We start from the raw sequence: 22,942 nt of genomic DNA on the forward strand, positions 1-22,942 counted from the left end.
GTATCATCGTAAAGCTCATTTTAGTATTATTTATGTATCCATCCATTTTCTTTAGGGCTGTAGGTGTGCTGAAGTGCCAGGTACACCATGGACTCTTCTCCAGCCAGTCACAGAGCACAAAAGACAAACATGCACACCTAAGGACAATTTAGGGCTTTATTTTTGTAGACAGGTGCCTGCACAGTTGGTGACAAAAATTTGACTCCGTTTTAGAATCACCAAAAGCAGGTCTAAATAGTGGCGCAGACAGATTCAGCGCTCCACAGTGTGTGGTGGATGTCAATTAATTCATAATTATGACAACAGTGTGTAACAATCCCTCTAAATGAATGATTCATTCTCATTATCATCTTGAAAACATTTTAAAAGCACCCCGCTGACCTGGACTGGGATGGTTTAGGGGTCACACATAGATGCACAAATGTCAAGGCGGTCTCCAATTGCAGGCCGACTGCATCATCGGCAAGGGGAAATCTTGCAGTTTACTTATATGAACGCATCGTAACGTAATATATTGCACGGGCCAGTCTAATCTCTCTGACCCCAGCAAATCAAATTCTGCACTTGCAATGTCAAGCATGTGTGTGCTTCCACCGGACCTGATTTTAATGGGAATGAGGGAAGGCCATGTATAGCCAAATCTATGAAAATATCAAAAAGAAAAAAAACTTCACCCATGAACACACCAGGCATAAAAATAGGGTATTTAATTAAGCATGCATGTTGGAATGGACTGCTATTTATATAGCACTTTTTTAGCTATAGTGCCAAAGCACTATGGAAAGCCTTACCTCTGAACTGTGAGGCGTATGTGCTAACCAGTCAGCCACTGTGCCGCTTTTAATGACTGTAAAAAAAATACATAAAATGTATGTAAGAGTTTGAATTATTAATACAAAAATACCATAATCTTCATATCATCCATCTCATGGTCGCTGTAATAATATTATTTTTTTCCTACTTTGGTTACCATGAAGAACAAGTTGTGAGTCGGTAGTTGTTTACAAGAGGAAACACAAGAAACAACATTGAAAAATGGCCGTGGTGGTTTAATTTTTTGGGAAACAATGAATGGTGCTAGCGGTGGGCAAATGTGCTTGTGGCCAAAAACACGTCTCTCACGTCCCCCCTAAGTGTGTGTGTGTGTCTGTGTGTGCTCTCCACATTGGTGGTTTCTCATTGTGTTGGGAAATAACATATTCAAATGTGCGTGGCTATTAAATGTTAATTTGCACAACAGATGAACACCAAGTACAGTGTTTCATCAACTAAATCTCCCTCTGTTGCACAAGTTAAACGACCTCTTGATTTTGGCATTATTGCAACTTTCCAAATGTACCCGTACTTATTAATCTATGTATTTTTAGATTTAGTTTCCAAGTATGAGCATATGTAATTTATTCTCATGCATGTTTTGTTGGTGTAAAAACAATAAACTGGAAAGAAAAGTGGAATTTTTATAGGCACAATGGTGGTGAATTGAATGCAGCAAGCTTAGTGTGTTGATAGATGGGGATTACCAGAGTGGCCGCAGAGCTTTCAACACCAACAGATCCGTCCAAGGCTCAGAACTCACAAAAATGTGTACATAGTGCTTTAAATGTCAGCTTTTGAAGGATGTCTTAGACATTGGTTCCAATTACACACATACTGTACTTAGCAAATGTCGTTCAAATAGTAGGGCTGTGCACAAAACGATGGTGACTTGAATAGAGATGTAAATTAACGAACGTTGAATATAACATATAATATTTTCAGATTTGAGTCAGAACGAGGTGGATGTGTTGCAGCCAGGGATACAGATTTGGCGGTACTCGGGTGTACATTAAATATGAAGCTTTGGACCACATACTGTAGGCCAGGGGTGCTCAAGTTTGGTCCTCGAGAGCCCCTATCCAGCCTGTTTTCCATGTTTCCCTCCTGCAGCAAAGCTGGATCTAATGATCAGCTAATCAGCAAACTTTGCAGAAGCCTGATAACGATCCTGATCATGAATCAGGTGTGTTAGTGGAGAGAAACACAGAAAACAGGCTGGATAGGGGCTCTCGAGGTCCGAACTTGAGCACCCCTGCTGTAGGCCTATGTGTAGGAAAAAAGGGCATTATATTTACCTTTGTGATGAAATTGCATTTTTCCTTTGTTGGACTATGATGTGTTTTTTTGGCAAAAGTACAATAGTAACCCGTAATTAATTAAATAAATGAGTTCATTCATGACTTGATGGTTATGGGTGTGGATTTTGGGTGTGAGTCCAAGCTCTGAAAACGAGATAATAAAAGTAATTTGTTTGTTAAAAAATATGCAAATACTCCAAATTTGTCATTCATAAAACTTGTCACATGAACAAAAGAAGAATTACATTACGAAGATGCTGGTGATGTGATACCGGCAGAAATCTCCACAACCTAATATTAATTTTGGTGCAAATCAAGATGCTGATTAGACACGATAATTAGTGCACAGGTGTGCCTTCGACAGCCCACAATAAAAGGCCACTCTGAAAGGTGCAATTATGTTTTACGGGGGGGCTGGGGAATGGGGACACAGTCAGTACTGACCAAATTTCTGAGTGCCCAGAACCCCCCAACCCCCAACCCAATAAAACAAAACTACACCTTTCAAAGTGGCCTTTTATTTTATTGTGTCAGTCTAAGGCACTAATAATGGTGTCTAATCAGCGTTTTCATACGGCACACCTGTGAGGTGGGATGGATTATGTCGGCAAAGGAGAAGTGCTCACTATCACAGATTTAGATTGGTTTGTGAAAAATATTTCAGAGAAATGCTGATATTGTGTATGTGGAAGAAGTTTTAGATCTTTGAGTTCATCTTGCGTTCATATTTTTGCTGAGTAATATATTCATCCATCATTTTCTATAGCACTTTTTCTCATATGGGTCATGACTGATCAGGAGTCTGTATAGACTGTACTTGATTGGATGGTGTTCGTAGTTTTAATAGCTGCTAGCTTGCATTTTAAACATGCTGCAAGAAAACAAACCATCTTGTTTTTCCCAACAGAGACGGAGACAGAATCAATAAAGACGTGTACACCTAGGTCTTCCCAGCCGCGATGCATAGAGGTGAGTCAAGCGCTGGCATGGACACCCCCACCAAAACGTTGCTGTCAGCAGTAGTCTGATGCTCTCCGTCGGTGTGTAAACACCTGACACGTTCTCCCGAGCACATCTGAAACAGAGCCACAACATGCAGTCACACCACAGATGCTGAAACAAAGACCCGACATCGAAGCGCCCCGGCGCTCCCTCCCCGCACTCCAGCTTTTGAGCTGATGTCGCCTGACACGGTCACAACATTGTTCCTGCATCGCTACGTCGGGCACGAGGCCGAGCGGTGCGTAGGGACATACCTGTTTCCTGTTTGAAGGCGCCGTGGAAAACCGTTGTGACGAGCACCTGGTCAGTGTCAGCAGAAGTCAGCATGAGGGTTCCACAGGAGAGGAGGAGACCTGGAGGAAACTAAAGCCTTCAGTTATTTTAATGCATTACAATTAAATGAAGAATATTACAAATACAAATTTGCTGTTACTTGCTCTACATCACATCAATAGCACAACTCTTAACTGCACTTTACTAAGACGTCGTATTCTTATTCTCATCTCTAACAAGGGAGTTTAGCATAAAAATTGTGCTAAAATGCTAGTTGCACATTCTTCATAAATTCACTATTTGCAAAGATGATAATGTCTGTTTTTGTTTTTCATTGGCACCTTCCTTTGTTGGTTGTACCTGCTGTTGTTTCCCAAAAGCTCTCTATTGCATTCAAATTATCATCAAATAGCCTAAAAGCTAAAATTTAGCTTGCACAAAGTTTTGCCGAGTTTAATTTACTAGATAGGCTAATGCCATTGTATTTGCCGTTGTTTGGTTCAGTTTGCTGTCTACGATGTTAATGGATAAATGGGCTGCTACCTCTAAATAAAGGGAGTCCTCGAGTTCCGTACAAGTTCTGTCCCTACGCTAGCGACTTAGCCCAAATTTCCGCGCAAGTCAGATTTCACCGCTAAAGTTGAAATTTACTTCAAAATACTTTGTACAGTAACTTTAAAAAACTTATTTGTGGCACCCGAAAGTTTCCAGAACCAATAGTTTGTGTTTTTGCATGGACATTTATTGCTGATGGACGGCAAAACGGAGCCTGAAGACTTAAACATGGAAATGTGATGCGCATGACGGCGAGCGGACCTGCTCGATGGACGCCCGTTGCTGGAGGTAACAACAACACAACTTTAAATACCTTTTAAATGGCGTGAGTACTTGTGGGAAATGTTAACCAAAAAGAAGGTGCTACGGACGAGGCACGGGCGTCGTAAAGTCGAAACGTCGTAGGTCGAGTATGTTGTACCTCGAGTACTCCCTGCAGTTGGGGAAAAAGGGAGGAAAAATATTTTTTAATGGCACTGCATAGTGCATTGGCACCAAAAGATGTCAGCCCACTGGGCATTTGCCCTCTATGCTAGATGGCCAGTCCAGCCCTGTAGACGTTTGGTGCATTAAAACAAATAGATTTTCCTTAGTGTCATCGCTAGTCTCCAATACAAAGTAAGAGGGAGTGTAATTGAAAGACTAAATACATGTTAAAACAAACCTGGGCATAGAACTGCCAGTGGGCTCCATCAACGGTCTCTGGCCCTCAAAGTCTTTGTTAAGCCAAAATAAATGTAAAATCTGCAGTGCTTTTATTTGGAAACCAGTGATTTTATTTTGATGTGCATATGTGCTCTGGTAATGATCTGATACCAAATACCGATCGTTTTTGAAGATTAAGGTAGATGCATCATGAAAATAGCTAATTTGGGGAATTCTTAATGATCATAGTAAAGACTTTTGTTAACTTGCTGTACAGTTTTTTTTTTTTTCCAGAAGAGCTCAGTATTGTTCATTCGATTTGACATCATCATTGCTCTCCTTTTTTTTTTTTTTAAAAAAACAACAAATCAATTAAAAAAATTTTAATAAATGTTTTTTTTTTTTAAATACATATACATATATATATACATATAAACACATATATATATATATATATATACATATACATATATATATATACTTTTTTTTTTGCATGTGGGTGATTATGTGTATGTGCGTGTGTGTGTGTGTGTGTGTGCGTGCATGCGTGCGAGCGTGTGTGTATTCATCAGTTCACCTAAAGCCCATTAAAAAAAATCCCATACTAATAATATAATATAATAATAAATTGCCAAATGCAGAAACATCAATGTAAGTTATCACGATGTAGTGGCTCTCGCTAACAGACAGAATTAAGTAACCGGAATTAGGTTAAAAAATTCTATATACGTAGACCATGTTTCTATAAATTTTGATATTTGGTTTTTATTTGAGGCAGATATTTTTTTCATTAAAATGTGATTTATGAGGAGGTTAGACCATTGGTCGATATTCAGAGTTTGTTTATTTTTCCAGTTAACAAGAATTGTTTTTTTAGCGATAGTAAGGGCTACAAGTGTAGATTGAAATTGTTTATGTGGTAAATCAGTTGTTGTTAGGTCACCTAGCAAACACAAGTTTGGAGATAAAGGTATCCTACAGTCCAAAATAGCGGAAAGTTTTTCTAAGACTTTAGTCCAGAAATACATAACCGGAGTACATAACCATAAAGCATGAACATAAGTGTCTGTAGTGTTTTGTAAGCATTGGAGACAAATGTCGGAGTCTGAGAGTCCCATTTTCTTCATCATATATTGAGTAATGTATGTTCTGTGAATAACTTTATATTGGATAAGTTGTAAATTTGTGTGTTTTGTCATTTTAAATGCGTTTTCACAAACTTGAATCCAAAAATCAGGTTCCGGTGCTATAGACAAGTCTGTCTCCCATTTCGAGATGGGTAAAGACATTTTATCAGTATATGAAAGTAACTTATATATTTTTGAGAGTTTTTTTGTTGTTGTCGGAGAAAGCTTGTTAATATCTTTAGCTAAAACAGGCGGTTGGAGCGTACCCCGAAGTGTTGGAATTTTTTTCTTTATCATATTTTTAACTTGTAGATAATGTAAAAAATTTCCGTTTTTTATATTGTATTTTTGGAGCAAGGATGTATATGATATAAACATATTATCTGAGAAGAGATGGTGGAGATGTGTAATTCCTTTCTGCTCCCACACAGCTAAATGAAACGGTTGGTTGTTAAGTTGAAAGTCGGGGTTATGCCATAGGGGAGAAAGTCCACAGGGCTCCACTTGGGCTTTTGTCAATTCTAGTGCCTTCCACCAGGCAGTCACGGTGGCGGAAATCATTGGGTTTTTAAAACAATTATGGCGCTTAATCGATGTTGTAATAAAGAGTAAATCTCGAAGTCTGAGGTTATTACAATCCTTCTGTTCTAGTTCCAACCAACAGTTAGTGTCTCTGTTGGGTTGTGCCCATAGAACGATATATTGTAGCTGGTTAGCTATATAGTAGTACATAAAATTTGGTGCCTCTAGACCACCTTTGGATTTGCTTTTCTGAAGAGTAGATAGACTAATCTTTGCTTTTTTTTTTATTCCAGTAAAATTTTGTTACGGCTGAGTCCAACAACTGGAACCATTTAGCCGTAGATTTAAATGGAATCATTGAGAAAAAATAGTTTATTTTAGGTAAAACTTTCATTTTAATGGTGGCTATTCGTCCTATTAGAGAAATAGGAAGATTATTCCAGTGCTCCAAGTCACTATAAATGTTATCCAGAAGTGGAGAAAAGTTTAAATGAATTAAATCAGTTAATTTAGGTGAGATTTTTATGCCTAAGTATTTTAAATTACCTATAGGAAATGAGTAGTGTGGGTCCTGGCTTGCAGGGTTCCATGAATTTTCTGTAATAGGTAGAAGTGTTGATTTTGTCCAGTTAATAGAATAATCTGATAACTGTGAGAATTTAGTTATTAAATTAAATACTTCCCCTAGCGAAGTAGCCGGCTTTTCTAAATAAAGTAAGATGTCATCGGCATATAGATTAATTTTATGTTCTGTTACCCCAGAGTGAATTCCTTGAATCCTTCTTTCCTGGCGTATGGCTACTGCAAGTGGCTCAATAAATATTGCAAATAATAAAGGGGATAGTGGGCATCCCTGTCTTGTGCCTCTCTGTAAAGTAAAGCTCTGAGATATAATCCCATTAGTAGTAACTGTAGCTTTTGGAGAATCATATAATACTGATACCCAGTGGATAAATGATTTCCCAAAGCCAAATTTATTTAAAACAGCAAAGAGGAAGGACCAGTTAACTTTGTCGAAAGCTTTTTCTGCATCCAATGATATAATAACTGCCTTTTTATCGTGCCGCTGTGACATGCTAATAAGGTTAAAGAGTCTCCTAATATTATTAGTAGAGTGCCGATCTTTAATAAAGCCTGTTTGGTCGCTATGAATAATTGTCGAGATTACTGTTTCTAGTCTAGATGTGAAAGCCTTAGTGATATTTTTAATATCAGTATTAATTAGTGAAATCGGACGGTAACTTGATGGAAGGGTGGGGTCTATTTCTGGCTTTAATAAAAGTTTAATTGCTGCTGTATTCATGTGTGGGCGTATGTAACCCTTAGTTTTAATTTCTGTTACTACTCTTAAGAATAGTGGAGCAAGCATTAACCAGAAGTGCTTAAAAAATATAGCCGGATAACCATCATAACTTGCTGTACAGTTAATACAAAAGTGTACGTACAGTATATTCAAATGATCCTATTTCAGCTGTATTATATAGCTTATATATAGCTTATACCTTTTTAGTTGGCTAAGTAACAAACAACCAGTGGTACTTTGGAAATAATATCAAATTATGTTAAGGGTGCCTAAAATATTGCCATCGTTATTGACCTTGATGTCTGCCAGGCTGAAAGAGAACTCTACCTCTGGGTAGGAGATCTGTTGTGTCCATGACATGGGGGATTTTACTTGACATGGGGGATTTTACTCATTGTTTTCTAACAGTTGGTTTCTTACATGTTTGTACTATGTTTGTGTTATGCCTGCACTCCCCTTTTTCATATTGCCCTCCGCTCATCCCTGCCATCCTTCAGGATTGTCTTTTTGTGCTGGTTGTACAGTATGTCTGAATGCTGCTGGCCGAGTGATACTGGCTGAGCCTACTTGCTTGTGTACCTGCGGGGCCACTGAGTCAGGTGTCGGGCGGCACAACGTTAAATCAAAAGCGCTGGAGGAGGAGCAAAGTGTGTCTGATCCGTGCTAGGGCTGCCCAGGGCGGCACTTAAGTTGTAGCTAGTGAGTAGCAACACACAGATGTACGGTAGTCAGCTATGTCACCTGTTCAATAAAACTGCAGCAGTGCATGCAGGAATAAAACATAACTCAAGTATCAATCCCATGACAATGATATTGATAGATATCAATACCAAAGTTGGTGTCAATATATCAATATTTGGATCGATTTACTCACCACTAGTGGGTGGTAACAACGGAAAAGAGCAATGACTTGTGTCTCTTGTTTTCTTACTTAGCAACTTTTCTGACCCCCACAAGTGACTGCTTGAAAGAAGAAATCGACAATGCCAAAAGTGATCAGCATGTTTGTAAAGTCCTTGCATGGTGGAGGGAAAATTGCAATGAAAATTGTTTGTGAATGCCGACTAGAAATGGTGGTTAGTGGTTAATGCTTATAATGTTAGCACAAGCATAGGAAAAAAAATGATTAGTGATATACTGCAATGTTAATGTAATTTTAATCACTGCTTATGAATTGGTTCACCATTTTTGTTTCCTAAGTATATAACAAATAAAAACATACTCCATATGTGCGCAAGTGTCAGCTGATCAAAACAATACAAATGAATGTTTTAAATTAGGAATGGGCGAGTATCGATATTGGGCCTTATTCCAAAGTATTTGTACTCACCACGGCGGCTTATACCCTTGTTGGCCCTTTTACATTCCGGAACTAGAAATTCGAAGAATAGAAAATTGCCATGCTAGGATATACATTCGTCTTTCTGTAAAATAACCTGTATTTTTTTTTTGGGGGGGGGGGGGTGGGGTGGGGGTGTATTTTATGTAATGATACTTGGTATGTATCATTGATTATGCTAGAGTTGAAAAGTAGTATTGAACATCTCTACTTTACATGAATACATTAAATTAAAATTTAATACATTAAATTAATACAGGACACAATTAAAATTAGCATTTTAGCATGTAGCATGTTGTGTGATCAATAGGGAATAATATGAACAAAAAAATCTGTTGAGTTAGATTTCTATGCTGATGAAATCTAGAATTATTAATCATTCCAGTGTTTCAAATGGGCTCATTGGAAAAGTAATTGTTTGTCCCAGTGTTAGATGCATGGAGACTTCTTAAATGTGGATACTCGTTATAAACACAGAGTTACTTAAATTTTCAATTGGCTGTTACATACTTTTAACAGGAAAACATCCATCCATCTTCTTAACCGCTTGTCCTCACAAGGGTCGCAGGGAACAGGAAAACATTTACATTTTAATTAATGTAAACAGTCAAAATCCAAGTCAAAAAGTTAATCGCAAACAAACACAACACAAGGAAGACCAGAGTGCTTATGAATGTTTTCAGCCTTCCCCTAAATTGAGGACACACTTTTAAGGTCAGCAGAGTGCCGCGGAAGTGCAGCGGGTTGCAGAATGTTGCCGGCACTTGACTGGGTGCGTTGCTGAACCTCGTCGACATCTGTGGCAAGGTCACGGCAGGAGGCATAAATGGGACTTGATGGCTCTGTTGTTCCATGTCATCCGCTGTGCTCTCCTCCGTACCGTTTGGGGACGGCACTGCTGAGTGCAACTGACATGGTGCACACACAAAAGAGGCAAGCCATGCTAGGGAGAAAAAAATAATAAGGGTGGCAAAAATAGAGCCCATTGCTACTGTGTTGAGACGCAAGCTTCAGTTAGCCCACACAATGAATCGCTGATGCATTTCCTGTATTCACCCCAAAGCTTTTTATTCATCCCTTCACACGCTCATCCCTGTTTCAAACCAAGGCTTTTGTTCATATTTGTTAAATGACATGGGAACAGATAATGGAAGTGGACCCTAATGCTACACCAGACTTATTTTTGTCTTTTTTTGCAAATGCATTCTTTTACTGCAAATTATAACCATAAAAAAAGCCTCTGATCCAACCCATTCTGTTAAATTAATAGAAGCACGCAAAAAAATGTAATGATAGCAATTAAGTCTGGAAAATGCTAATTTTATAGTCAAGGACGATTACCTCATTTATAGCATGTGCTGGAATGATGCCAGACGAAGGTAATTTAGATCCGGGTTGCTCACGGTTACATCATGATGAATAGGAGATGAGCGGGGCTTCATCACGCACGCACACATACACACACAAACACACACACACCTCCAATCACACAACACTCAATCACAAGAGAAACATAGATGCTGTCAGGGACAACTGCTGGTCCACCGGAAAGAAAGGAGACGGTGGATGAGTGAGGGTAAAATCTATTTTGTAAAAGATGTGAGTGAGCGCTGAGGGGAAATAATAAAGTTTTGCAAAAAGGGCACTTGAGCTCTGACCATAAGCTTGAAAGGCTCTGCTCATGACATCTGGGGCAAAATATTATGCACCAAGCACAAATGCGTTTTATTGCAAATGCTGACTTTTATGCTGAGAAGGATTTCAACAGAAAACTCCAGAATAATGCCATAACAATCTTTTTGCCCCTTAATCTCATAATGTTAATTCCCCCAGATTTAAAAAATTCCCATCAAAACTCCGCACCCAGTGGTAGTGTAAAATACTTACATAAGTTAATTATTTGAAAAAGGCAGCTGTAATGACATTAATCTTTTATAGGAGGTCTGCCTAGTGCAATGATCTCTAATAGCTTAACATTTCGCTTTAGCACTCCCTCCATGCTAGTACAGTACGACATGATGAACATTGATAGGCTTCATTGGTACCAACAGCTGCCTTTTTCATGTGTCATAAAAACTGCTGCTTCTTTGCGACTTACCTTTTCATCACCTTTGCAGGGAAGCTTTTTTTTTTTAAATTCCTTTGCTGGAAAAAAAAACTGAGTCATATTAAGATTAGAAACTCACAGCGATGAAGTCAGTTTCACAGTCATTTGTTCCCGAATATTACCACTTCTAGACTGTATGTAGATATATATATATATATAAAAGAAGCATTGGAATTGCTGAATGAAAAAATATATAGAAACGTGGAGAAATATTGAAAAAGGTGGAATGTAGAAAGATATGGTATTGAATGATTCTGAATGATAATGATTGATATTATATTTTATGGAATTGGTGAAAATGTGCAATAAGCAGTGTTGGGAATAACGGCGTTAGATAACTCCGTTCTTTTTTTGAATAAATGGACTAATCTAACTATGGTATATTTTAGCATTTTAGAGTCCATTTTAGAGTCCACATCTTCGCCTGGAACTGGTTTGACAACTTTGACAAGAGTGACATTAATCAAAAATAACAGTAGAGATTTGCCGAAAAACAGCCGCCATGAGGAGCGATTTGTTGATAATTCTCTTCCACCAAGAACCATATTGTGCCTCCACAAGCACCAGAACAGCAAAAAAGATACCGGTAAGTCATAGCAACACGCTCGCCTAGTGTAAATAATAGCGCCAACAATTGTATTTCTCTTATTTCACGAGTGCTTAACACGTAAAAAGTGTTTAAAGAAATATGCTCACACTCATGGAGGCGATGGAGTGACATTTGTATGTGAATGATGCACGTTAAGCCTAGAGTTGGGCAGTTTTCTGACGTAAATCAATCATTAAACGTGTATAAAAGTATGTTTTTCAGAGAGATCAACTAGTAGCTGATGATTTTGAGGAGTAAATATAGTGGTAGTTATGGTAATGATTTTGGCCATGATAACGTTAAGCACCTTATTTTAATATCATTGCCGATATATTTGATCTATTATTGATTATTTTAGCCAGCAACAAGCAAATAATGAGTAACTATAACCAATTACTTTTTTAAAATAACGTCCCCAACACTGGCAATAAGAGAGTGAAAAATGCTGAATTTTGGGGATGTGGAAATTGTTGGGATATTGAAAATCATTCCAATGGTGAACTGAACATTTTGAATGCAGAATGGGAACAAATGTGAATGTTGTTAATTTGAATTATAGCCCATGAAGTATACATTTTCAGAACATGTTGAAGTTTGAATGGTTTGCATGGTTAAGTAACGTAGAAGTAGATGAAGGATGAAAAAATAAAAAAAAGTAGAATATTATATGTGTGAATGTTTTCAGCATTCATTTCATACAATGATATACAATGCGCCGCCACAATGGATGACTGGTTAGCACATCCGCCTCCGAGTGTAGAAGACGTGAGATTGAGTCCGGGCTTCGGCCTTCCTGGGTGGTGTTTGCATGTTCTCCCCGTCCTTGCGTGGGTTTTCTCCGGGTACTCCGGTTTCCTCCCACATTCTTAAGACATGCATGGCAGGTTAATTGAACACTCCGAAATTTTCCATAGGTGTGATTGTGTGTGTGGATGGTTGTTCGTCTCTGTGTGCCCTGCGATTGGCTGACAACCAGTTCAGGCTGTACCTCGCCTACTGCCCAAAACCAGCTGGAATAGGCTACAGCGCCCCCCGCGAACCTTGTGAGGACAACTCTATATATAGCATTTCATGGAAAAATGCCTTTTAACTCTTTGACTGCCAGACGTTTTTAGAAACGGGATGTCGCCAGTGCCAGCCGATTTAAGCATTTTACCTGATCTTTCAAGGTCCACAGAAAATGTTGTGTTTGGACTATGGAAACACACATACTACCAAATGAAAGATTGAACTCTCATCTTTCATCAGAAAAAAAAGTTTGTTTCTACCTTATTCCGTTTTTCAGTAATCAACAATAGAAAATTGTTAGTAAAGCGGAGAAAAAGAGCTTTTTCTGAAACGATGTTATTTCATGCACTCTCATAAATTCTACACTTCTTTTTGTCCATGAATGATGCCACAAACACCTAAATAGTGCTTTACTTCTGTAATACACCACCACCAACAATGAATAAGTTTTTTTGGATTGCAAAATACGTTTATTTCCATTCAACAGTGTAACAATTTGACAAAACAATTTCACAAACTATTTACAAGTGTGTGCAACTGTGGTACTATTTACAATTATGTGGATGTTTCAAATACAGTTTTTCTTTTTGTAACACTGCCCTGCGTGCAAGGAGAGGGAGCAGGATTTGCACAACAGATACGTTTCACTTCGATTGTCCGTTTCGTGTGCAGACGTTACACTTTCGTGACAACCTTTTTTTCCAGGGAATAGCAAGTAGCAGACTGTACCCACTCCTCCGATTGAATATGCATTGGACTCGGGGTACTCTTCGTCGTCCGATTGAACGTCCGCCTGAGCGTGCTCGGTTGTGCTCCGCGTTTTCCGGTGTTAGCATCGCTAGCCCGTGAACCTTTATGACGTCATCATAGCCGCCGCGTCAGCGCTTCCAACTTTGGCGTCAACCTCGGAGTCACCATCATCATCATCGATGATGATCATCGTCGTCATCAATGTGCTCTTTAGCGTTGGTCGATGCCTTTCGTCTTTGAAAAAAATTCCCAAGTGTGAGCTGCTTGCAACCGCCATTGTTCGCTTCCTCAGCCATCTAGCTCCGCCTCACGTCTTCTACTGCCGCGTCAACGCTTCCAACCTCGGAGTCACGATCATCATCATCGATGATGATCATTGTCGTCACCAATGTGCTCTTTAGCGTTGGTCGATGCTTTTCGTCTTTGAAAAAAAATGCTCGAGCGTGAGTGGCTTGCAACCGGTCGCCATGTTCTCTTCCCTTCCCCAGCCATTGTCCCCTATAGCTCCGCCTCACGTCTTCTACTGACGCCTACCCAATCTTGTCAAAAGAGAGTCATTGCTGCCATCTAGGGGCCAAAAATAGTCATTAGGCTAACTAGATCTGCTTGAAACTTTCACCACAGTTGGGCAAGGCTTTCCTCCACCCGTTTCCCCCCCAAAAAATAAAAAAAATTGGAGAACGTCTTTTAACGTCCTTGGCGGCCCTCCGTAGGTTTTTACTAAACGCCATTTAACGTTTTTGGCAGTCAAAGAGTTAATGTGTCACCTTACATGTCTATTTTCTATTTTTTATTTTGTTCACATTTGGTTGGACAGTATGGCAGGGTTGTGGTCAGCATGCCTGCCTCATGGCAACAAGGTTTGGGGTTCGGCTATGCTGGCCTTTTCACACGTGGTTCATTGTGAACTATAAATTGTCCATAAGTATGAAAGGTTTGTTTTTTTGTTTGTTTATATCTGCTCTGTGATTGGCTGGTGACCAATTCAGGCTCTTGTTCAAACTCAGCTGGGATGGGCTCCAAAATCACTCACTTTCCTCATGAGGACAAGAGCAAGAGAAACTGAATGGAATTTAGTCATTAACTTCTTTTTACACAAAAATTATATAAATTAAAATAGTTTGATGTTTTTGAGTCTTTTAAAATTGATTATGATGGCAAATAGTTTAACCCTGGATCTCCTTATTTCTATTTTCACTATATCCGATGGTAAAAATATATATTTTTTCCATTCATGTTCTTTTTGCAATTCTAATCAACATATGATGATATCAACACAAAGACCTTTGTTATAAATAAACCAGAACAGACTCCAGTATTACTTTTGAGCTCACTGTAACAAAGAACAAGAATGACATTTGGCCCAAACAAAGAAAATGGCCAATGATGGGATAATTTCATGATCTCAAAACTAATAATACCATATCCGTTTGCCAAAAGTGATCAAATGAATTCAAAATATTTTCCTGTCTACTTTGATTTCAATTTCAGGAGGGGATTTAATAGTGAAAAATATGTTGTGATAGAATGAAAGATACTGCACACATACTGTATTTATTTTTTAGATTGTATCTATATGAGTAACAATTGCATTCAGGTCATACATTGCACCTGGGCTGGACTCTCTGCGCCCCCCATCCATCTCTCACACAGATTGTCCCCTGGTAGGCAGGGGCCTGCCACATTAATGGAAAGGGGGCAATGCTGGGAGCGTAGAGCCTGGAGAAGCCGGAAATGATCCCTCAGGCCATTGCTGCCACAGGATGAAATAGCGAAACTATTACCGTGGAGTTGTAAAGCCCCACACGCTCCACGCACTATCATAATAGAATATTGATTCTATCAGATGCCAGGCCGCGCCCTGTCCCCACGATGAAGAAATGAGCACTAAAGGTCATTCTGTCAAAGAAGAGAGTGGGGGGAGAGTGGAAAAGAAGAGCAAGAGCTTAAAAAAAACATTTTGTATATCACAAACAAAACTGTGTGCATAGAGTTGACCATAAACAACAAATTCCTGTTGTTCTATGAAGCTCTTTTTTTTTTGTGCTTAGCATCTGTCTTGCACACATCCATAAATAACGGGAAGCAATTTGAACTATTAATTGTTGATCAAGGCTGTTGGGAAAAACGCCAAAGGAAAAGAATGACAAAAAGGCGCCCACCATGTGAACAGCAGCACAAACAGGAGACATTAATGCTTGATTGGAGCAATTTAATGTTTTCTTACCAAAAAAACGCTCACAAATCCTGGGAGGACAGTTAAGAAAATGACTTTTTAATCATCCAAGAAGCTGCGGTGCCTTGTTTCTCCTGATGGCCCCATATTGAAGACTTAGAGCTATTAGGGGGGCTTCACTTGACGAAGCTGTTCATTGCAACAGTTGGGCTGATGTTCCTTAAGGGGTTGGCAGAACTTTAAAGTTGCAATTGTTTTTAAAATATGCACTTATTATACTGTCCACTAGGCTTTACACAATCAGGATTTTTCTACCGATCAGCAATCGAGTTTGAGGAAAAAGACAGATCACCGACCAATAAGATCAGATTATGGAGCATTATATCTATTTAAAAAATATATATATTTGAAACACAGTAGACCATCGCCATTTGCGGGGGATAGGGACAAGCCCAGCCCACGAATAGCGAAAATAATTTATGTCAATTGACATGCATGGAAAAATAATAATAATATATATTTTTTAAATCATTAAATATAACATGTAATGTCTTACTTTGTGTAACTGATCAATGATATAGATCAATTGGGCAAATTAAGATATTACAACCGATCAATGATTTTCCTTACAATGCGAAATATCATCCGATCCAGACGATCAGATCGGTAGTGTATTGTCGAAATTAAATCTAAATAATAATAATAATCATCATCATCATCATCAATAGAATAATAACAGAAAATGTATAACTACAAAATAAAGTGTAAAATATACTGCTAATGTAAATAAATATATTATAATCAATTACGTTTGATTTACTGACCTTTTATAATCTTTATGGGCGAGTACCAATACCAGGTATCTGTATCTGTATTAGGTTGATACCAGACCTTATTTCAAGGTATTGGTACTCACAACGTTGGCCACCCTCTTATGGGCATTTTGCGATCAGGAACTAGAAGTACTTGTACTGTGGTATCTGTTTGAAAAGAAGTGGTATCCAACATTCCTTTAAATTCCTTTTAGAACTAATAGGAATTAAAATATAATCTCACCTCAAACTGTATGTAATATACTTTATGTATTTGAACAGTATTTTTTGCAAAACAACAAATGAAACATTGAAGCTTGTAAGCACATCGGGGAGGCATAATACTAAACATTGCCACACAATCCATTAGGAAATTGACGAATCTTTGCCGTGACATTCTGGCCTTCACAAACTTCATGATGAATTTTGTTTTTCTGGAGCCCTTTGGAAAATATATTCATGAAATTTCAATGTCAGATGAAACAAGTCATCTTTTAAGCAGAGCTTGACTGTGACACACTATCCCTCATTTCTATTCCAGCCATGGCTTTATTTAGTCAAATAAACACCCATTTGTCTTGTGGTATTTCTATTTTTCTTTTGTCCCTGGCTTCTATTTGTTTTCTTTTTTTCCCTGTTCTCTCGCTTACACACAGCACTGGTAATTGAACAGCAGTGATTGTGGAGGGCCACAGTAAATGAAACTGCCATTGTAGCATCAAATATAATCAGTTTGATGAGTCTTGTATATGCTCTCATACTCAAAGTAATGTGATATTGATTGACTGATATAGTACTCCTCCCTTACGCCACACTGATTATTGGCTTTTTACAAATTCCGTCATAATGTCCTTCTCTGTAGTCTGACATTCCCTCTGTCTCCCAGCTGCATTTCCATCATGTAGCCTGACTAAATGTTTTTGTACCAATCATTTTTCTACTGACAAACAACAAGTATCAATACAATTTGACCAAATCTATATTCAAATGAATAAACAACATTCATTGCGCTGCTCTTTCTAACATAAATAAAACACTGAATAAATAAAAATAATGGTTTCTAATTAAAGCTTTATTTAATTGGGGCAAGAGGTCGTCTGTTAGAGCTGACCACGCGTTACATCAAAGTACTTTTTTTCCGTGTACACATTTTTTTGGGGGGCATAAGCATACTTTTATCATAGCCTAAAAATGGTTTGTATGACATTATTGTAAATAAATACATACAAAAAGCTTGAAACTGTTGGGAAACTTATGAAATTTATCCAAACTTGGTTTGCTGGTGCTTTGCATGCATTTGTTCATGTTCATGAGCCACAATGTTAGTGCTCCTATTTTTCCTAAAACAAAACAAACAAACAAACAAACAAAAACGGTATCAATAATAACATATTTGAGAGACATGTACTACATGACTAGCGCCTGAGTAAAAAAAAACATCAATATGAATAGGTAGCGCCTTTTGAGCTTTGTGCTTACTGTGATGCTATGCTAATGTAGCCTACATGTTTGGGACAGTCACCCCTGATAACATGGCCGCTTCGTGTGAACATGCATTGGTGGAATGTTGGAAGCCGTAGGTGGATAGATGAATGGAAGGAATAAAGTGACATATGAATGACTCAAAGTGGAGACAGGCAGAACATTGCAGGCCTCAAAACCAACCCAGTCCCTATTGATCAGTGTGTACACACCTGTTTGTGTGTGCATGTTTGGGCTATGGATGAAAACACCTCCGCACACAAAAGACGGCCTACTCAAAAACAATCAACATGCTAGTATGCTAGATTCTTCTCTGCAGGTGAGCAATTGATTTGAGCACCTAAGAAGTTCTGTCCAAAAAAAACAAATAATGTTTAGCAGCCAGCGAACTCCTGATCCTCAGGCATAAGATCAATTAGAAGCATAGGCCTCGCCCAATGAAACCTGTAAAATGTTGACTTGTGATTTTTAATACATATCTGTGCAATGGGGCTGATGTATTGTGAAAGTAACAAATACCCAGGTGATAAGAGTTACTCACAAAACCGTACCACAAGACAATCAGCTCTTGGTTCAGGTCCAAAGTCTGCTTCAATAGGCTCCAAATCGCCTACAAACCTAATGAGGACAAGCGGTCTACAAAAACAGATTGATGGACTATACTAAGAAAAAATGTGATACACGTAATGCAATGTCATTTATTAGAGATTAATCTGAATAATTTTGCTTCAAGCAGTGCCACAGAAGTAGTCCACTAGAATGTGTATCAGTTAATATTCCTGAAGAAAACAGGAAGACTCAAGCGACCAAATATGCCCTTTTAATTGCAGTAAATCTTTATTTATCACATCAGGAGTTGCTTTAAGCATAAACGTGAAAGGAGCACACAGCTCACCTACGCTGAATTTAAAGGGAATGTGAGGATCTGCTTCGATTGGCTGGGAATCAAGTTGGTTGTGTTGACTCCTACAACGGCCTATTTCTAACTTTGCCCAGCTAGGAAAATACCAAAAGTACTTTGTGCTAGACTTGCGGCACAAAAATAGGAACTTCAATCTATCATAGTATTGCTTCCGCCCTGTGATTGACTGGTGTCTAGTCAAGGGTGTACCGTGCCTCACGCTTTAAGTCAGCTGGGATAGGCTCCCAGATGAAGATACAGATGAAGACAAATGTGGAAAAAAGAAAAAAAAAGTTTCCTAAATGTGTCATATCTTACCCAAGGCTGGATGAGCCAACTAAGTGCTCCGCTGTTACCTTGCCACACTATCATCAGCGCCGCCACTTTGTGAATGATGACTCTCCTACAGGAACCAACAGCTGTATGTGCAAATCATGCATATAAATCAATTACAGGGGCCCTATGTACTTTAAATGTGCCTATTAATTAAGCAATGTCAGAGCCAATGAACCGTGAAGTTCATTACATTTTTAGCATTGAAACTCAGGATTGTTTGAAGAGGCTGTCCAATGATTGGGCTGATAGTTCAATGTCAGGCAAATGACAGTGGAAATGTCAGTAATGTGGAGCCGTTGAGTTGTCTACCAAACACTATTGGATGGATCAAAAAGATAAGTTGGAAGAACCGCAGAAATATGACAAGTGACATGGACTTTTTAAATTCCTTTTGCACTGCACAGTCATCTTGACACAGTTCTGTACAACACTTTTTTTTCCATTGATAAAAACAGGCACTACTAGGTACATACTATTATTAAAACAGGGTCACTTATGGTGAAAGGTCTTAGACTGGCCAAGCCAATCACTGGACCTTAACCCAATAATTTTGAATTGTACTTCCTGAACAGGCAGCTGAAAGGAGAAAACCCCAGAAACTATGGAGGACCAAAACTGCCAAAATTGAAAAATAAATACATGAATAAATCAATAAAAGTGCAAATAAAAATGGATATACGAGATTAAAAAAATAAAAATATAAAAATAAATGTGGAACTAAATACAAAAATAAATATACAAACAGAATTAAATATCAATCAATAAATAAAAACGCTCTGCTCTCACATTTATTTATTTTATGCTGCAGACACAAAATGTTATTCAAATGAGGGGGCGGTCATAAGCATGAATTGGATTGATTGATATTTAATTCTATTTATATATTTATTTTTGTATTTATTTCCACATTTATGTTTATATTTATATTTATAGTTTGAATCCCGTTTTTTATTTTTATTTTTACTTCTTTTTATTTATTTATGGATATATACTGTTTTTATTTCTATTTATGTTTATTTTTTATTTCGTTTTTGAGATTTTGGCAGTTTTGTTCCTCCATAAGAAAAAATCAAGAACTGAAAGAGGCTACAGTAAAGGCCTGGAAAGGCATTTCAAAAATATGCAAAAGTCTGGTGAAGTCAATTGGTCGTAGGCCTGATGCAGTTATTGCAAGTCAGTTACTATATATTGAAATAAACCTATCCATATTAATATATTTGAATACATTTAATTTTATCTTGATTAATTAAAAAACATTTACTCTTCAAATGTCCGTCTGAATTGGCTGTCCACATCTTTAATTGTGAAACATTGAAAGTCGGTGCAAGTTGTGCAATATTAGAGACTTTCTAATTTGTGTTCGGTCCACATGTGGATGTGTGCCATGTTCCTTTGTGCCACACTATGCTTCAAGTTGCTGTGAAATGACAGGAGAGGGTGGGAGGTGGTGGTGGGGAGGGGGTCGGTGGGGGTTCAGAGAAAAAAAGCTGGGCCCAGCTGCCTGGCATTAAGCAATGACCTCTGTATAATGAAAGATGGCGTCTACATTTCCCACTCATTACAAGGTTCCACACTGTGACTAAATTTGCATATTCATATATTTTTTTCCACTCCACCTCCCCTCCCTTTTTTCACCCACTGCAAATGATTTCTCCTGTGAGCAGGACATCTGCCCGTCCGACTCGACTCAAATAAATAAATATGTGTGCAAGCAGGCACATGATCTATCCAGATGCCACTGAAATATGGCACAACATTGACATGCTCGTACAGCCCCTCTTTTTCTACTTGCTTCCCTTTGCATGTGTTTTCCAGAGCTTAAGCACCAGGGCATCATGTTCAGGGTCAGTGAAGAAGAATACAGATTGGGCGCAAACACCTGACAGGTATAGAATGTATATCCGATTTACATGTTAGTGCTTTTCAACAAAAGAACAATGCAATGGTGTTCTGTCATGTTTGGCACAGTTTATATAAAATATATTGAGACACCCCTATAATCAATGAACTCATCAATAAAGGATTCAACTTTTTTCCCATTGAATCTTAATTTGTCAGACAAGCTGGACAATTCTATGCTTATTTCTTTGTGAAAAAAAAATGTAGTGATAGACCAATATGGTTTCTTCAAGGCCGATACCGATACAGATTATTAGTAGTCAAGGAGATAGATAACCGATATTTCAAGCCCATATTCATTTGCAGTAAAAGAGAAAATATTAGCGTAAAACATTTTAGAAAGTACCTTTTCTTTTAATTCAATGGTCATTTTAATTCAATGGTCAGCAGCAGCTGTCTTTTGCCAGCTGTCTTTTTACATCACCTGTTGCATCCCTTTGTCAAAAATAAACATATAAAGAATAGACAGCTTTGTTTAAAAATTCTGACAAAAATTAAAAAAGTAAATAGCTCCCTAAAGTTTTTACTGTAAATAAAGTTTTCCAAAATGTCAACATCATTTGTTAATTAAAATAAATAAATTAAAAAATCTTCGCAGACAGTGAGAAATTGTCTGAACATGTTCAAAATTTCAGTGTGACAAGGAAAAAACGTGAATATCTTACAAATCCTGATGAAAACCCAACATTCGCTACGTTCCAAGCCTTAATCGCTCAGTGAGATACCAGTTGTTTTTTCCCCCCAAAAAAGTGTCTCTTTGGTGTTTTTCAATAGAGGTATCTGCCCTGCCAATGGCCTACTAAGGCCGAAATGTGCTGGCAATTTTTAATCAACTGGCCATGTTGTAATCAAGGCCTTTTACTTGTAACACCTTTGAGTGCCTCAGTTTTCTCTCTTTATGAAGATCCTGACTGTTGTTTGTGTCTTTGCATCAAACAGTACTTCAGGGGATCCACAGAGAGCACTCCAGCTGGGGGACTTCAATGCTTATGTAGGTAATGACAGTGAGACCTGTTGGGGCAATCACCCCTTGCCCCTGCCAATCAGAACCCAAAAAGTATTCTGTTCTTGGACTTCTGTTCTCGTGTTATTGTCAATAACGAAGACCATTCTCAGACATTGGATGAATTGAATTAATGATGATTACACTGACTACACCCACTGACCCACTTTCTTCAGTGTTTAGTCGATCTTTTTTTATTTAAAGTTTCTCATAATTCATCAGAAAAACGGGGGTCCATCAATATTGACGGTGTTGTTACCAAATGTGATCGGCTGCCAGATCGTACCCAAGTCGCCCTACGAACACGTCACGCTACAGGACTGGCTGGAAATTATCCCGTTGATGTCAAAACAATGATGTCGAAACAAATATTAAAGATGTTATTTCAATAACAAAATCTAGGGATGAAATTGTAAAAAAGTAAATAAACCTAAGAATATAAAAGCAGGATACTTTAATTTTGAATAAATAAATATAAAAGATTGAATACATATTAAATTAGATGAAACACAAATAAATAAATAAGTAAATAAAGATAAAATAGCACATAATCACATCTTTAATATTTTATTTAGAATGTTTTGAAGTCAACGGGATAATTTCCAGTAGCGTGACGTCATCAATAGGCGACCCCGATATGATCTGGAAGCCCGATCACATCTGGTACCGACCACGGAATGAAACGTGTTAGTATGAAGGGCCAACGTCCTATATCATGTAAAGTTTCAGAGCATAAAGCACAGCAGTGAGTGTCATCATATTTTTTTGTGATTTAAAAATCAACCATGAAATGCCAGAAATTACAAAACACGCGCATACAAGTGTGAATTTGAATCCCTTTCATTTTTTTTTAGGTGTGTTTAATTCAATTGAATCAGGCTTTGCCCAAAGTGTTGCCAGTCTCAACAAAAAGCATAATGATCTCGGCAGCACTTCTGAATGCAAACTGTCATGCCAACACTTCAAGCTGAGGGCTACATACAAAGAGTCATATTTTTC

At 38.1% G+C, this 22,942-nt stretch overlaps 1 long non-coding RNA gene across 1 annotated transcript; it reads right to left on the bottom strand.

Moving 5' to 3' along the window:
• Nucleotides 1-795: 795 nt before the first annotated feature.
• Nucleotides 796-3,779, bottom strand: LOC144039998 (uncharacterized). The gene is made up of 3 exons (XR_013289601.1): nucleotides 3,371-3,779; nucleotides 3,055-3,189; nucleotides 796-847 (listed from the first exon to the last, which is right to left on the bottom strand). It is a non-coding gene; the product is annotated as an uncharacterized LOC144039998 (long non-coding RNA).
• Between the last annotated feature and the right edge of the window lie 19,163 nt (nucleotides 3,780-22,942).

This window comes from Vanacampus margaritifer, chromosome 20 (genome assembly GCF_051991255.1).
Source record: "Vanacampus margaritifer isolate UIUO_Vmar chromosome 20, RoL_Vmar_1.0, whole genome shotgun sequence".
NCBI classification, from domain to species: domain Eukaryota; kingdom Metazoa; phylum Chordata; class Actinopteri; order Syngnathiformes; family Syngnathidae; genus Vanacampus; species Vanacampus margaritifer.